Below are 17140 nucleotides of genomic sequence, written 5' to 3' on the forward strand. Positions count from 1 at the left end.
GATTTGCATTAAAGGTTGATCTTTTCACGGGATCAAAGGTCCTTAATACAATCAAGCCAAAACTGATTCTTAACAGGAAAAGAAATAGTAAATCTGAAACCTGTGCTTTAACAACTTCCAGGTTATTCTGATTCTTTTCTTTTCTTTTGCCAGTCTTTCTCATAATTGCAAATCATGCCCAATTTAAATAAAATTTTTTTGATCCTTGAGTCTACCATACTCCAAGCCTGCCTTTCCCACAGTTTCTACAGCTCAGTAGATGTCACTCCATGCACTCAGTGGCTAAAGCTAAAACCTAAGATCTATCCTGGTGCCTTTTTCCTTGTCAGTCTATCAATAGATACTGTCAATTCTTCATTCAAAATATCTCCCGTATTCACTACTCAACTATCTTTACTACCAGCACTTTCCTCCAAACTACCATTGTACTTGCAGGGACTATGGCAATAGTTTCTCTACTTCTTTCTTAAACGCTTCAAAGCCATTCTTCACGTAGCAGTCAGTGTGATATTTTAAAACTCTAAATAATAAGGCGACACCCCATCTCATCCCATCCCATTCTGCTTTAAACCCTCTAATGGTTTTCTATTGCACTTAGATAAAATCAAAATTCCTTACCCTGACTACAAACCCCAAATGATTTGGCACCTCCCTTTCTCTCCAATCTCATTTTATACCACTCCCTTCCTTGCCTACTATCCTTCAGTCACGCTGTCTTTCTTGAACACACCAAACTTCAGGGCCTTGGGATAAGATTTTGGGGACAGGGTGGGGAGGGAAGCCTGGGATACTTTTGCTGATATCTTCACATAGATGGCTCCATGTAGCCTTTCATATCTTGGCTTAAATGTCATGTCTTCAAGAGAAGACACTGTAATATTGCCATTCAGTCATTCTGTCTTACAACCATATTCTAAATCTCTGCATAGTACTCATGACTTTTGGATATTTTTCTTGTTTGTTAAATTTTTCCTCAATATATTACTTTGAAAAATTTCAATCATACAACATTTTGAAATATTTTTACAGTGTGTACCTGTATACCCATCACGAAGATTCCACTTTTGCTAAACTTGCTTTATCACTTATCTATCCATTTGTTAATCCATCTTAATTTTGGTGCATTTCAAAGTACATTGCAGATATCAGTATGCATCCCACTACATACTTTAAATTACATGTAATTAACTGAATTCAGTATTTGTATCCAATTATGTTATTTTGAGATGAAATTTGTATACAGTAACATGAACAAATCTTAAGTCTATATTTGCTGATTTTGATATATGCATACATCTGTGTAACCCAAAACCCCACCAACATATTGGACATTACTGTCACTCCAGAGAGTTCTCTCATGCTCATCCCAGCTCAATCCTTATCCCTCAGGTCTGGAGGCAACGTGTTCTAAATTTTTATACTAAAGATTAGATTTTTAAAAATTGAGATAAAATTTAAATACTATAAAATTGTACAAAGTATGCAATTCAGTGGTTTTTAGTATATTCACAAGTTGTATAACCATCACCAGTGTCGAATTCTAGAACATTTTCATTACCCCCAAAAGAAACTCTGTACCTATTCGTATTCATTCTTATCCCTCTTGGCCCTGGCAACCACTACTTTACTTTCTGTCTCTATGGATTTACCTATTCTGGATATTTCATATAAATGGAATCATGCAACATGTGACCTTTTATGCCTGGTTTCTTTCACTTAGAGTTAAGTTTTCAAAGTTCATGCTTGTTTTACCATGTATCAGTACTTCATGCCTTTTTATGACTGAATAGTATTCCATTGTGTGTATATACCACTTTTTATTTATCCATTCACCTGTAGATGGACATTTGGGTTGTTTTTACCTTTTGACTATTGTAAATAGTCCTGCTTTGAACATGAATGTACATGTATTTGTTTGGGTACTTGTTTTCAATTCTTTTGGGTGGATACCTAGTTGTGGAATTGCTGAGTTATATGGTAAATCTATGTTTAAATTTTGAGGAACTGTCAAACTGTTTTCTATGGTGGCTGAACCATTTTACATTCCTACCAGCAATGTATGAGGGTTCCAATTTCTTTACATCCTTGCCAACACTTGTTATTTTCTGTTTGTTTGTTTGTTTGTTTTTCTTTTAATATTATGGCCATCCCAGTGTATGTGAAATGATATCTCACTGTGGCAGATATTGGCAGAATGGGTGAAAAAACATGATCCAACTCTATGCTGTCTGCAAGAAACTCACTTTAGATCCAGAGACAGAAATAGATTGAAAGTGAAAGGATGGAAAAAAATATCCCATGCAAATAGTAAGCAAAAGAAAGCTGGAGTGGCTATATTAATATCAGACAAAATAGACTTTAAGTCTAAGACTGTTGCAAGAGACAAAGACATTATATATTGATTATTATAAACTTATTGACTATCATAAACATATATGCACCAAACAGCAAAGACCCAAAACATATGAAGTAAACATTGACAGAATTGAAAAGAGAAATATTTCTACAATAATAACTGGAGATTTCAATACCACACTGTAAGTAATAGATAGAACATCTACAGACAAGATCAATAAGGAAATAGGGGTCTGGAACAACAATATAAACCAATTTGACCTTATATGTAGAACACTCTACCCTATAATAGAAGAATATACATTTTTCTCAAGTAACTATTTATTAAAAGGAAGAGTGAAAGAGTGAATGATTGAGTTATAAAGAATTTTTTAAGGAAAGGAGAAAATAATGTCAAACTGGAGCAGTATCTCATAAGTATGTTCCTTGTCCAGCAGTGTTCCCAGGACTTAGTTTGACATGGAGATATCCCCCTACCCCTTTTATTGAATTATCTTGATGGATTGCCCTTCTCTTAAAATAGTGTGGGATTCTCTGAATTAAGTAAATTCTATTTATCTTTGCAATTGATTGTTTTATGTTCATTTGGTTACTATTTTATAGTAAAATTGACCATGGGTTAGGTTTCTTTGTATTTCTAGTACTTAAGACAATGTTCCTCACATAATCTATATTCAGCAAGTGGTTATTCAGTGAATGAATCCAGATAGAAATGTACATGTGCGTATACAAATATATTAAGTAATCACATATTTTAAAGTTTTTTCCACAATATTTATAGATTATGATTGGACAATAATTTTCTCACTTTTTTTCCTTAATCTCCACTTTTATAATGGAGATACTTGGGAAGAACAGGAATATTAAGTAAAGCATGATAAACTTTTAGCAAATAGATAATTTTTAAAAAATCTAGGATTATTCAAGTAAATTTAGTATGTGCTTTTTATTTTTTTTATTTTTTAATTTTTTGTGAGGAAGATCAACCCTGAGCTAACATCCATGCCAATCCTCCTCTTTTTTTGCTGAGGAATGCTGGCCCTGGGCTAACATCTGTGCCCATCTTCCGCTACTTTATATGGGATGCCACCACAGCATGGCCTGACAAGTGGTGCATCGGTGTGCACCCAGGATCCGAACCCAGGCCGCCAGCAGCGGAGTGTGTGCACTTAACCGCTAAGCCATGGGGCCAGCCCCAGTATGTGCTTTTTAATGACTGCTACTCATCAATTCTTGCAGGCTGTTCTTGGATTCATTAGGCTGGACTAATGGAAGTTTTTAGGCATCTAAGATTCAAATGTATGAGAGTCTTCTACTGAACCTTATTGCCTTCACACTAACCTATGACAGTGACATCTTACGTTCTTTGCAAGTTAGGCTCTCCCATGTGTTTCATCTTGATGTTAGTCTTCTGAGTGCCTCAGCCTCTCTCTCTGATTAGTGTGTAGGGCCTGTGGTCATCCTTTCTTCTGTGCCCTATTTTCCTTTGCCCATGCCTCCCATCTTTCTTTTTGCATGGTATAACATTAAGAAAAAAAAGTAGCTCTTTTTTTTTATGTAGAAGAACAAATTGTTATACTTAAGAGGGCTAAAAATACTTAGCTAAGCCCCGAAATCTTTTATTTCCTCTATTTATTTCATGCTGCTTAGAAATTTTTCTCATGTGGTATATGACTCTGTGGTTAAAGATATATTGCAGAAACCTTTGAAAAAATATTACAATTTATACCTTCTTCACAATCTTATATCTTGTTAATTTATTTTCCAATTTGGTCCTCAGTAGAAGATGTATTTAATATGCTTAGGAGATTTAATAAGAAATGCCTAAGAAAAAGTTATGTTGAAGAAAATGGTGTTAAAGTATTCTTTGTGAAATCCATTAAAGAAAGAGGTTTTTATTTTGCTGTTTCCTATTATTGAAGTAATGTGGTCATATAAGGTCAGAATGATAGTCCCTGGGAGATGAGAATGGGTGTATCCCTTTTCTTCTTTATTTCCCATCGTCAGTTGGGTACTTACATTTTCTTTTATTACTCCAACATACACATTTTGGGTTTGAGCATAATTTCACAAGTTGTCTCTCTGTATTCTACCATATTAGCTCCCACTGCCTCTCTTATTGTTCCTCTCAGTCCTTCATCATCTTTCTCTTGTTTTATTGTTGTTCATTCTTGCGTAGTTTTTCTTTTTTCTGTTACTGTATTGCAAAAGGCTCTGTGTAATGTTCAGACAATAATGTGAAAACATTAAGCCTTTGGTTTTTGTTTGGAAACTTCCTGTCTGAATGTATTCTGCTCTAATCTATCTATACAGTGAACTCTGCCTAGAGCAGAGTTAGGGACCTAGTATTTTTTATTTGCCTGAATAGAGGGAAATAGGTAGACAAGATCAGTTCTCCCAAAAAGTAGAATTGTCTTTCTTTGCCAAATCAAAAGAAATAATGTTATGTATTGATTTACTTTAGCCTGTAACACGTCGTCATTATGTCTTTATGTGTACAGTATTGATTCATTATTTTAACTTAATATATTTGGATAGTTATTTATGTGTGTGTATGGTCAACTTAGGAAAGGCAAAATATCACACTTTTTCATTTTCCAGTGAGAAAAACTCAGTGATAAAAAGGATCAACCACAGGTCCCTTTTTTAGAGATTGTATTTATCTGCAGTAGTAGTAGAGATATGAATAATTTGTAGTTGGACTGCAACACATAGATATTTGCATTCTGGTTACTGGATAACTGTCGGCCCAGATAGTGTTGATGCAAATGTGCATCACCTCAGTCTGAAGTGTGCTAACCCAAAGAGCATGCCAAAACTGAATTGATAATGATTAAACTAACTATAGCTAATTTGTAATTAAGAGACAACAATAAAATCAGTAGAAAATTATGACCAAAGAAACACAACATGGGTAATGCATTGATAATGGGATGCATTTCTTCAAATTGCTTGAATTTAAACTATCTCCTTGTTTGTATTCACAATAGGAACTTTTCAGTGTAGCCAAGTGTTGCATGGCAGCCAAATTTCCCAGTAGATTCTGAATTACATTTCCTTGGAAAACTAGTAATATGCTAATTTTTATTTGAGTCCATACAATTGTCATTAGTTCATCAGAGCTCTAGTATTCCAAATTTTTATTGCCCTTCTCCTGTGACCTTAAATAACAAAGATTTACTTTTTCTTCATCCTACATGTTCACTTTTCATTGGTTAGGTTGTTGGGTGGGAAGGAGTTCGGTTCTATGCCAGCCTCATTCAGGGAATAGGGCTGATGGAGGTTCTACCATGTGCAGTGTCATAGATCACAGGGGCAGGACATAGAAAGGTCTCAATTTTGATATCAACAATGAGGCTTTTTCCATGATTCAGTGTTCGTTATTATATGACACCATGTGCTTTTGCAATTTGCACATCATCATCTCCTAAATCTTGAATTCATCAACTTCTCTCCATTCCCCCTGCTGCTCTCTTTGTTTAAGTTAGTGTCATCTCTTGCCTAGATCACTGTAATAGCCTTCCAAATGTACTCCTCTGCCACAGGTTGGCTTCCCTTGGAAGCAGACTCTGGAATTTTTATTGGGGGAATACTCTTGGGACCAACATGTGTGGGGAGTGAAGGAAACTGGACTGAAGGAGAAGTTCAATTGAGATGAGATGCAGACTCAACAAAGGCCTTAGCTAATCCTACAGAGAGTTCTGAATATTGGTTGGTGTTTTATAGTTGTCTCAAATTGGGATGAGGGGATTGAGCCTTTATACACCTGTATCAACTAACCATTGGGTGTGGGCTGCCCCTAGGAAGGGGCAAGACCTTAGGCAGAAAGCTGAGGACAAGTCAGCTGTCAGTTGCCAATACTTCCAGCAGCTGGGGGAATGTCCTAAAGTGGTGATCTGGACAGAGAACCCTATTTCATAATTTTGATATATGTTTTCCATGATTGTTCATTTCTGAGTATTTTTGGATTTCTGTTATGATTTTTAACTCATATTATTTAGAAATGCATTTTAATAACGGAAAAAATTTCAGACTTTTGTTTTATTATTGATTTCTGACTTAATTGCTTTCTGATCAGTGAATATGATCTTTTTTATTTAGAATCTTTCTCATTTGATGAGACTTGCTTTATGGCCAAGGAACAGGTCACTTTAAGTACATCTTCCATGTGTGCCTGAAAAAAGTGTATATTCTCAAATTATTGTATGCCATATTTTATAGACTATCAATAGGTCAAACCTAGCTATGAGGATGTTCAGATCTTCTAGTGACATTTTTGGCTATTTGATCAATCAATTTTTGAAAGAATGGATTTCCAAATTTTTCCTTGCTTGTCAGGTTTTGCCTCTCTATATTCTCAAAATAAGTTAATAGGTAATATAACAGTGTAATGTGTGTCTTCTTGGCTAATTTTACTTTTTGTCAAATTGTGGTGACTATTTTTTTTGCTTTCAAATCTGATTTTATGTGATATTAATATGCCTAAACCACTTATTTTGGTCTTTTCCTTATATGTTCCTCTGTCTTTTCAACCAACCAACTGTTGTTTTAGGTGTATCTCTTGTAAGTATAGGGACTGTTGTTGGTTTTTCTTTTTCTAATCAGGCTGGCAGTGTCTTTTAACCAGACAGTTTAGTCCATGTGCATTTAGTGTATTTACTACATTTTGATTTTTTTATATTGTCTGCTTTTTATTTTTGTTCCATTTTTTTGTATTCTATTTTTGCTCATTTCTTGGCTTCTTTTTGGTGATGATTATTTTTAAAATCTCTCTTGTTCTGTTTTATTCCATTTTTCCTCCTACCTCCCTCCACTGTGATGGAAATTTTAGTCTATTTCTATTTCTATTCTTTCAGTGTTTACTGTAGAAATTTCAACTTGGAGACATTTCTTCAGTTGTCCTTCATTCTCCTATTCTAGACTTTTTTTTTAGCGTTCGCTTATTTTAAATTTCAGTTATTCAGAAGTTTATTCTTGTACCAAAGAAGTAAATACTTTAATGCTGTTTACATGTTTACCCCTTATGTGCTTTCTTATACTTTATTTCTTTCTTTATTTGCCTCACTAATTAGAGATTATTATAGGATGTAAACAGCTAGTGTTTATTTGACTTTACCAAATGCCTCTTTTCTTTGCTCATTGGTCCTTCTTTCATCCCTGACTTTGCAAATAGGATTATTTCTGTTTTTCCTGGAATTTACCCTTCAGGAGTTTCTACAGGTAGTTAATTCAGTTTTTGAGTTAGTTAATTCAGTTTTTGAGTTAGTTTTCATTTACAAGAGAATGTCTATTTTTCATTCTTTCTTGAAAGATAGTTTTGCTGTAGTATAATTTGCAAATCTAGGTTGATAGTAGTTTTCTATCAGCTTAGTGCTGAAGTGTTTGTCTTGTGTTCTGTAGCTATTGAAGAGATAGCTCTCAGTCTAATTTTTGTTACTTTGTAGGCAATCTGTTCTTTTTGTCTGCTTCATAAAAATCATTTTTATCAACTTATACTTTATGGAGAATAAAATCGACTGATTTTAAATGTATAGCTTAGTGAATTTTAATGAATGTGACTACAATCAAGACTTAGGACATTTGTATCTCTTTTGAAAATGCGCCTCCCCTTGTTTTACATTTCCACTAGCAGTGTTTGAGAGTTCCCGTTACTCCATCCTTGCAAAACACTTGACATTCCTTGTCTTTTTGCATTGTAATGGACATGTGGTTTCATTTCGTTGTGTTTTTAAATTGTATTTCCTTAGTACCTAATACTATTGAGCATATTTTCACATGCATAATGACCATTCATTAATCTTCTTTTGTGAACTGTCTTTTCAAATGTTTAGCCCCCCCTTTTTTTAATGGTTAATAGACTTAATTTTTTTAGTCTATTAAAAAATGGAGTTCCATATACACCCCCAACTCCAGCCCTCTGCAAACAGTTTCCTCAGTTATTAACATCTTGCGTTGATGTGGTACATTTGTTACAATTAATGAACTAATATTGATACATTATTATTAACTATAGTCCATAGTTTACCTGACGTTCACTGTGTGTGTCAATTAGTTCTATGAGTTTTGACAAATACGTAATGACACATATCCATCATTATAGTTTCATACAAAATAATTTCCCCTATGCTTCACCTTCCCTTGTGCTTCACCTGTTCAACACTCCTCTCCCTCCCCTCTAACCCTTGGCGCACACTGTTCTTTTACTATATCTATACTTTTGTCTTTTCCAGAATGTCATATAGTTGGAATCATACAGTATATAGCCTTTTCAGATTGACTTCTTTGACTTAACAATATTCATTTAAAGGTTCCTTCATGTCTTTTTGTGGCTTGATAGCTCATTTCTTTTTGTTGTTGAGTAATATTCCATTGTATGGATATACAGCAGTTTGTTTATTCACTTTTTGAAGGATATCTTGGTTGTTTCTAGTTTTGGGCGATTATGAATAAAGCTGCTATAAACATTTGTGTACAGGTCTTTTTGTGTAGACATACATTTTCAACTCAATTGGGTAAATACCTAGGAGTATGATTGCTAGGTCATACGGTAAGACTATAATTTGGTTCTAGGTAAGATCATTTTGCATTCCCACCAGCAGTAAATAAGTGTTCTTGTTGCTCTGCATCCTTGGTAGCATTTGGTGTTGTCAGTGTTTTGGATATTAGCCATTCTAATAGGTGTATAGTGGTAGTTCATTGTTTTAATTTGCATTTCCCTGATGACATATGATGTTGACCATCTTTTCATATGCTTATTTGCTATCTTGTATCTTCTTAGTTGAGTGTCTGTTCAAATCTTTTACCCATTTTTTCATTGAGTTGTTTGTTTTCTTGTTGAGCTTGTAAGAGCTCCGTACACAGAGATATAAGTTCTGAGCTCTGTATACAGAGATACAAGTTCTTCATCAGATGTGTGTTTTGTAAATATTTTCTCCTAGTCTGTGACTAGGGTCTACATTCTCTTAAGAATATTTTTTGGCAGAGCAGAAGTGTTTAATTTTAATAAAGTCCAGTTTATCAATGTTTTTCTTTTATGGATTGTGCTTTTGATGTTGTATGTAAAAACTCATTGCCAAAACCAAGGTCACCTAGATTTTCTCGTTTATCTCCTAGAAATTTTATTGTTTTGTATTGTATATTTAGGTCTAAGATCCACTTTGAGTGAACTTTTGTGAAAGGTGTAAGGACTGTGTCCAGATTCATTTTTTTGCATATGGATGTCCAGTTGTTCTAGCACATTTGTTGCAGAGACTATCCTTTCTCCATTGAATTGCTTTTGCTCCACTGTCAAAGATCAGTAAACTATATTTGTGTAGGTCTATATCCAGGCCCTCTATTCTAACCCATTGATTAATTTTTCTAGTCTTTTACCAATACCAGGCTTATTTGATTACTGTAGCTTTATAACAAGTCTTGAAGTTGGGTAATGTCAGTCTTTCAAATTCATTATTCCCCTTTAATACTGTGTTGGCTATTCTAGGTCTTTTTCTTTTCTATATAAATATTAAAATCAGTTTGTTTATATCCACAAAATAACTTGCTGGGATTTTGATTGGGATTGCTTTGAATCTGTAGATCACATTGGAGAGAATTGGTATGTTAACAATATTGAGACTTCCTATCCATGCATATGGAATATTTTTACATTTGTTTAGATCTTCTGTAATTTCATTCATCAGAATTTCATAGTTTTCCTCATATAGGAACTATGCATATTTTTTTAGATTTATGCCTAAGTATTTTATTTTTTTGGTTCTAATGTAAATGATGTGTTTTTAATTTCAAATTCCAAGTTTTCATTGCTAGTATATAGGAACACAATTAACTTTTTTATGGTAACCTTGTGTCCTGCAATCTTGCTATAATCACTTTTTAGTTCTAGAATTTTTTTTTTGATGCTTGTTGTTGATTCTTTGAGATTTTCTTCGTACACAATCATATTACCTGCTAATGAAGAGTTTTATTTCTTTCTTCCCAATTTGTTTATCTTTTTCTTGTCTTATTGCATAAGCAAGGATCTGTAGTAGGATGTTAACTAGGAGTGGTAAGAGGGGACATCTTGCCTTTTCCTGATCTTAAGGGGAAAGCATCTAGATTCTCACCATTAACTATGAAGTTAGCTGTAGGTTTTTTGTAGATGTTCTTTAGGAAGTCTAAGAAATTTTCTTCTATTCCTACTTTGCTGAACTCAGTGGGTGTTGGATTTTGTCAGATCCTTTTTCTGCATCTGCTGATATGGTCATATGGTTTTTCTTCTTTAGCCTTACATAACCTGCAAAAATCCCTCTTGGTCAAGGTGTATAATTCTTTTTATACATTGCTGGATTTTTTCCTTTCAGTCATTTTATTTTTATACCTAGAAATCCCATTTTTAATTTTTTGAATTTTCTATTTCTCTCCTCATTGTGATAATTTTTCCTTTAAATCCTTTCCTATACTTATAGTATTTGTAGTAGCTGTAATTTGTAATAGTATTTGTAATAGCTGTTTTAAGGCTCTTCATTTCTGGGTTTGTTTCTGTTGACTATCTTTCTACTGATGTGGTTCACATTTTGCCTCTTCAGGTGTCTCTTCATTTTTCATTGGATTGTAAACATTGTAAGTGTTATATTACGTGTTTGGATTTTGTTATTTTTATTTAAAAGATGTTAAAGTTTATTTTACTTGTTAGTTAATTGATGCTCAGATTAATACCTTTCAGGCTTATTTTTTTTAAAGGTTTCTTAGGGCAAGTCTAGCATAGCCTTTTCTGGTATTCTGATTCAACAAGTATGTCTTAGGCCATCTCTCTCTACCTTCCACACTTCCTATTCTTGAGTTCATAATTTCTATTTCGTTATACATCTATGGTTCTTTCTTAGTACAATGTAAACCCTTAGTGTTTTAGGCAGGAGAGAGAGATGGTCTTATAATATATTTTTACAGAATTACACTGACCACTGTTTAGTTTGATGGGACCAACTATAGTGGTAGGGAGTTCTGTTAGGAGGCTATTACAGGAGTCCTATGAATAGATGATGGTAGTTTGTATAAGTGTTGTGATAATGGAGATGAAGAAAAGTGGAGAAATTGTATTTTTTTTTTTTGTGAGGAAGATTAGCCCTGAGCTAACATCTGTTACCAATCCTCCTCTTTTTGCTGAGGAAGATTGACCCTGGGCTAACATCCGTGCCTATCTTCCTCTACTTTATACGTGGGATGCCTGCCACAGTATGGCTTGTTAAGCGGTGCATAGGTCTGCGCCCAGGATCCGAACCTGCAAACCCCAGGCCGCTGAAGCAGAGCACGCGAACTTAACCACTATGCCACCAGGCCAGCCCCCAAATTGGATTTTTAATAAAGACTTTATAAGAGTTGCATACCATCCAGCAGTTTTACTCCGACATGTACTCCAGGAACCTCTTACACAGGATTCCAAGCAACACATACAGAAATATTCTGTATTGTATGTATGTATGGGAGTATTGTATGTATAAATCTAATTGTCCAGTCATAGTAGAATAGATAATGCTTCAGTATGCTTATACAGTGAAATATATTACAGCAGTAAAAATAAATGATTTGGAACTACTGAAATTATTAATTAATACATTTACTTAGTAACTATTATTTTGCATGCTATTCTCCAGGCCACCAGAGAAACAACAGTGAGGAAAGGCAAAAAACTGTGTCTTCATTTTTTAAAACTCATTTTACTACGAACAATGTAGAAATTACTTAAAGCAAGAATCATTGTCTATTTTTACCATTGGGTAGAATATTGTTTGGGTATAGGATATTCACAGTTTCCAAGTGTCAATCTACAGATCATTTGCTAATTACAAACAGAAAAGGGCATATTTTTTATGAGGAAATTTAATGGACACCATCTTAATCAAGTAATCAAACCTAACTTCATCAGGAAAAGGACATTTTAAGAATGAGGGTACAACATCAGCTATGTAATATTTAAAAAAATTTTTTTATTCTGAATCTAATAATGAGGAAACAATCAGGTAAATTCAAATTGTGGACTATTCTATAAAACAACCACCTTGGATTTTTCAAAAATATCACCTTCATGAAGGACAGCCCCCCCCCCCAAAACCCCTCAAACCAAAAAGATAAGTCAACTATTTTACATTAAAGGAGAGTAAAGGAATATAACAAATGCAATGCATAATGCTTGATTTCCCTGTAATTATTATGCATGACTTTCATCTGGGGATTTCCTTCCTGTCTGTCTTGGATTTTTTTCCTCCCTGGTTCTTTTGTTTTCTGTTTTAAGGTCCCATTATCAGAGCCTGTTCTGTCCATCTAGAAGACGGTCTTACTCTCTGAAATAGTTCTCATTTCCTTTTCACTTTGAACCTTTCTTTTAGGAAATAAAGGCCTTGTAATTAATTGTAAGTGTTTCCCAACTGTTTTTAAAAGAAGACAAAAAAGAAAAAAAATCACACCTTCTCTTTGAGCCTTGAGAGATTTCTATTAGCACCACCAAATTAGGAACAGGGCATTTCTCAAGACATATTTCACTTTTCCCTTCTTTTTACTTTTCCTTCTCCATCAGTGATTATCTTTTATGAAATTTTAATTCAGGAAACTGGGGATGAAAAAACTACATAAAATTCTTTATTATATGACTCTTAGGACTATTGCATCATGAAAGTGTCATTTCATAACCAGCATAACCAGGTTATGCTGCCATGTCTAGGGGCAGGTTTTGCTTGAAGGAGGAGGTTATTTATTGTGTCTATGGTACTATCAGTTGGTAAAAAAAATAGTCCCTTTAGACTTGAAATCCATAAGTAAATAAGAAAGCACCTAAGCTCCTAGAGTCTTTCTTTGTTCCCTTAGCGTCCGTATCCTAAACTATCAGCAAGTCATGCTGACTCTACCTCTAAGACAGACTTCAAGTCTTTGTCTTTCTGTCTCTGTTTCTACCAGCCAAGTCCAGGTCACAACTGTCATTTCCCTGGACCACTGCAAAAGCTTCCTAATCAGTCTCCTTGTTCCCTTCTTTGCCCTTTTACAATTCATACCTTGCAGAAGTGCCAAAGTGATCTTAAAAAATACTACATTAGGTCACTGTCTTCTCCTGTATAACCTTTCCAACTTATTCCTTCTGTCAAGAATATTCCTTCCTCATTGATTTTCAGAGGGCTAGCTCTATTCAGGTCTCAGTTTAAATATCAGTTTTCTCAGAGAAGGCTTTTCAAGGAAAAATAACTTTAATCACTCTCAATCACATCCCTCTGTTGTTTTATTATAGCCCTTATCACCACCCTATGTGTTATATACATTAATACATGTGCGTATATAATATATATGTATGTGTATTTTTAGGTGCATGTATATTTTTATATAGTTCTCTACTAGGTAGTAAGTGTCATGAGAGCAGATAACTTTCTGAATTGTTCATCCCTGTATCCCCCCGAGCCAGATCAGTGTTTGGCACATAGTATTTATTCAGTATATATTTTTGAGTTGATGAATGAAAATTTGATGGCAGAGTTAGAAAGAGGATTGCTACTTTATGGTTGGAAAGTGATATGTTCATTGCTGAAAGTAAAGGAAACCAGTTAAGATGTCATCCTACAGTTAAACCTGCCCTTGAGGGTCAAGTATAGAAAAGTAGGAATAGAAAGCTTTAGTACTTTGGTAACCTTCTGTATTTTCTTAAATATTTAATTTTTTTCTTGCATAATATTTAGTAGATTTCATTTTGGAAGCACTGTGCAGAAGGGAAATAAGGAATGGAGACTTTCTGCCTGCTGGAGTTGGAGGAGTGTTGGTAGGAGTCGCATCTATCTCTGGGTCTGGGAGGGTGAGTCAGGCGGTGGGAGGAGGCATCCAATGAGAGCACGGTGAAAGTGAGGAAGAACTTGTGAACAGCACTAGGACCTTAGGTTTAGTTTTTTTTTTTTTTTTTTTTTTAAGCAATCTTTTTATACTAGGAGATTCATCTCCTTTTAAAAACTTTGGAGAATTTTGTTTTGTTATAAGGGAGGTTGTTCTGTTTCAAACATATGTCAACTGAAGAATATAAAATTAAAGAAATGCATCATAGACAAAAGAAGAACAGAAGAGGAAGTACTCCAATGGATAAAAAAACATGTGAGAGAACATTAGTGAAAATTTCACGTTCAGACTAGGTGAGGGGAGGGGTAGCGATAGCCATCAACTTGAACATTTTTGGTTTTTCTGGGAATGTCAACTTTTGACTGAATCCTTTTTTTCCTTCTTCTTCCAGTTCCTGGCACCCCGTGACTTACCCTATTTAGAGCCGCAGAGACACAATAAGAAAGTAGGGATGAGGGACTTGGCTTTTTGATATTATTTAACATCATCTGTGTGGACTATTCTTTTTCTCCTCTTTAAATGGCTAGGTCTTGTTTATTCAAGGCATGGTGACAGCATAAAAATATGTACTGTCTGAAATTTAATGACTTATTTGGCATAAGAAGTCGAGTGGAGAACCTTAACCTTTATTTCTAATTATAGCTCAAAAATTAGATTGAGTTAGTGACTATAATGTCACTAACTTCTGCCAGTTTCTCCCTACCTCCCAGTTGTTTTATATTTAGCCTGTTGGATTTTTGTCAGGGAATCTTGCCTTTCTGGGTTATATGTATTCACAGGTCGGATGCTGCATTGCCCCCCTTTTGGGGGACCATATTGTAATTGCCTTTTTATATATTGCCTTATTGCCTAACAACTTCTCACTTTTTCTGGACATATAATAATTTCTTTTTGACAAATTATTTTGTGTGTTTTACTTCCCCATCTAGTTCCTTATGACCAAGGACAATTTCCCAATCTTATTTTGAACCTCACAAATCACTACATAGTCCGTGGTCCATAGTAAATGACTAAGATGAGGTTAATACTGGAATCAGAATAACTACAAATTTCCTAATCCTCGGACAGAACTGAAAATAGTAAAGATATGGGATGTGGATGTTATACCTCTTGTGGTTTCCTGTTTACATGGATAAATAGTTTTTGATGGTGAATTGGTAACATGTTTTTGGGGGGTTATGGATCCATTTGTTTAAAACAAGACCTTATGTTGTTGTAAAAAAGATTTCTCAGTTATGCCAGTTTCTAATTTTCAGATATTGTTTCCTCTCTGCTCAAAAACAGGCTAATTCTTCTTTACTGATTTCAGTCTAATTCCTTTATGTGACATTCATTGTGAGGCTGCAGCATTGAATGAGACAAGTACTGTTCTTGTTACGCTTATGCAGGATCTGTAGCATGCAAAAGTAGGTGGCATACTTGGCCCCAATTGATGTTTTCAGTTCTCTTTTCCTCTACCATCCTACAGATACTTTATACTTAAATTGAGTTGTTTTGGTGATTCCTTAAACTTTTCCCATGCTTCCCTGCCTGTTTTATTTCTGCTATTCCTGCCTAAAATGTTCCAGTCCAGCTCATCTTTCATATTCTCATATAAATGGCCCTTTCTATAATATGCTTTTCTTAATCCCTTTTCTCTGGCCTTCCTATGCTCCTTGTCTCTTCTGAATTCCTGGTGATAGAATTATTTGGGTACTTTCCCTCTTTCTTCCTAGATTATAAGGAAAAATGTGAAAACATTTCCCAATGTGAAAACAATATGTTAATTTTTCTTCTCCTCACTACACTTATAAAGCATTGCTTTTAAAATGCTATCCCACATAAATGTATCCGACATAAATACAACCATCAGAATTTTAAAAATTGAATTAATTATGAAACACTTAGGAACCAAGTGCCATTTTAACTAAGTTGAAGTTAAGAGTGATGTTTTGTGGTTTAAGGGTCAAAGGTCTGTGACATTTGGCCCCCTGTTCCCTTATCCTGTAAGATCCTATAGCTAGAGTTTAGTGCTATGAGAGCATCACAGGCCAGGAAGAGTCCTTTACGGGCTCACTGACCTCTCCTTTCTTCAAAAAAGATCATAAACAAGTGGTCTCAGAGATGAGTATCTTCACCTCATTTTCAGAAAACCTCTAAACAAGGAGACTTTATAGCTTTTCTTGATAAATCATTATAGATGACTCATGCTGTCAAAAGTTTTACTCTATAATAGCTAATCTGAATACTCAGTCCTATTAACTACTGACAGTTTTATGATTTTATTTTCTCTTATAAAATTTTACCTGGAAATGTCCTTTGATTTGGGCCTTAGTTTGTATTTTCATAATATTCTCTAGTCTAGGCATTCCTTGTTAAAAGAATGGAATAGTGCAATATCTTCTCCATTGATATCAGTGAGCCCTGGATCTTCTGCTCCAGCCCATAATATAATAGCCATGGCTTAATTTTTCCCAAAACCATTATGTCAGTTCTTGCTGATAAAACTGCAGACGTTCCCTGTGACTTTTCAGTTGAAAATACCTCAAGTACCTGTAAATCATTACTTTTGAAAAATGGAATTTAATTTGTTATGCATGCAAACAGCAGTTTCGGGGAATCTTAAGTGTGTGTGTGTGTGTGTGTGTGTGTGTTTCCTTAATGCTATATAAGTTGCTCCTTATTTTTTTGGTTAGTCAATACTGTATCTACTCCTATTTTTGGAATCCATTGTCAAATAACTTATTTGTGTTTTCTTAGCTTTTTATTTCATTACTGGGGAAAATGTTATATTTATTGATACAAATAGTCTTTTTCTTTTAAAATGATCACAGTCTCATTTTTAAAATATATATAAGATCATTACACTGGTGTTATTTTCCTGACTCTAAAGAAAGGAACTTTTAAATAAATTAGTTATTGTCTTCTGCGTTATTGAACATGTGGTCAGTTGTCATGTTCATGC

General features: G+C 34.4%; 1 protein-coding gene across 2 annotated transcripts in view; it reads left to right on the forward strand.

The window, feature by feature from the left end:
- PCCA (propionyl-CoA carboxylase subunit alpha) overlaps positions 1 to 17140 on the forward strand; it is a 415707-nt gene that overhangs the window by 141551 nt on the left and 257016 nt on the right. The window lies entirely within an intron of this gene.

The sequence above is a fragment of the Diceros bicornis genome, chromosome 9, assembly GCF_020826845.1.
Source record: "Diceros bicornis minor isolate mBicDic1 chromosome 9, mDicBic1.mat.cur, whole genome shotgun sequence".
Classification (NCBI taxonomy): Eukaryota; Metazoa; Chordata; class Mammalia; order Perissodactyla; family Rhinocerotidae; genus Diceros; species Diceros bicornis.